Source organism: Orycteropus afer, unplaced genomic scaffold, assembly GCF_000298275.1.
Source record: "Orycteropus afer afer isolate SDZICR_OR568_19922 unplaced genomic scaffold, OryAfe1.0 scaffold00037, whole genome shotgun sequence".
Lineage (NCBI taxonomy): Eukaryota > Metazoa > Chordata > Mammalia > Tubulidentata > Orycteropodidae > Orycteropus > Orycteropus afer.
In genome coordinates this window covers 15841378-15842879 of record NW_006921624.1, presented here as the reverse complement: position 1 = coordinate 15842879, position 1502 = coordinate 15841378, and the positions used below count along the sequence as shown (strand labels likewise).

At 39.9% G+C, this 1502-nt stretch overlaps 1 protein-coding gene across 1 annotated transcript in view; it reads right to left on the bottom strand.

The window, feature by feature from the left end:
* ECPAS (Ecm29 proteasome adaptor and scaffold) overlaps positions 1–1502 on the bottom strand; it is a 105944-nt gene that overhangs the window by 87617 nt on the left and 16825 nt on the right.

Below are 1502 nucleotides of genomic sequence, written 5' to 3'. Positions count from 1 at the left end.
CCAGCCACTCCTCAGAAGGAAGATGGGGCAATCTACTTCCGTAGTGATACTGCCTCGGAAACCCAAGGAGGGGTCGCTATGAGTCAGATCCAACTAGACGGCACATACCAACCAACCAACCAAATTATGGTCTAAAAAGCAAGTAAATAAACAAGCCATGTATGTCTGGATTAGGACTTGGAATACTTTCAAACACAATGAACTCAAGTCTTTAAGCAAACATCGTACTTTGAGGCTAAACAAGAACTCATCTATTATTACAGGTTCTAGACTAAAGCTCAACAAACTATGGCCACAGACCAAATATGGTCCACCACCTTTGTAAGGCCTGTGACTTAATAGTGTTTACATTTTTCAAACGATTAAAAATAATAACAAGAATATTATGTGACACATGAAATTCAATAACGTTTTACTGAACACAGGCATGCTCATTCAATTACGTATTGTTTATGGGTATTTTCCATGATAGAGTTACACAGATATCACGACAGAAATCGTATGGCCCATAAAGCCTAAAATATATCAAAAAAAGGTTTATTGACCCCAATACAGACAATGTGTCAGTATTTAACCACCTGAACTGAAAACATCAAATCAGGAAAATCAATTAACCAAGAGATTTGAATGTCCCTAGACTAGCAAAGCTTAAAGGCACTATTTCTTTACCATTTGACCCAGCCATTCCATTACTAGGTATATATCCTAAAGAAGTGAGAGCCACGACAAAAACAGACAAATGCACACCCATGTTCATCGCAGCACTATTTACAATAGCCAAAAGATGGAAACAACCTAGGTGTCCATCAACTGAGGAATGGATAACCAAACTGTGGTACATACACACAATGGAATACTATGCAACACTAAAGAATAATGTAGAATCTGCAAAACACTGCGTAATGTGGATGAACTTGGAGGACATTATGCTGAGTGAAATAAGTCAATCACAATACTGTATTAGTCCGTTATTGTAAAAGTCAAGGAAAGGTTTATGTATGGAAGGAAATTTTCTTTGTTGGTTACCAGGGGTGAGAGGGTAGGGTAAGGAACACTGTTCGATAGACAGAGATAAGTATTGATTTGGGTGAAGAGAAGGGCCATGTACTAAATGTGAGTGATCAATATGGTGGCATTGAGGAAGAAAAAGACAGAGAGAGGTACATGGGAGGTATAGACAACAAAGACGAACCCTTTTGCATATACAGTACTGCATTGTCAGTGAAGGTATACATGAGTATACAGGTGGATAGATGGGTGGACAGGCTGAACTAGTAGGTATGTCTATGAAGTGGGGAGTGTACCCAATAACATGTATAGGGTTGGCAGACAATGGTCCTATAAGTTTATGTGTATGATCTGAATTCCTAGGTGTATAGTTGAGCTGACAAGAGCCAAGGTGGTAGCCACTGCTTGGTCACAGCCAGCTACCCAGAAGGACCGAGTAGTTGAACCTGTGGGCTTGGGACCATAGTTGCAGGGGACATCAAGCTCAATTGGCA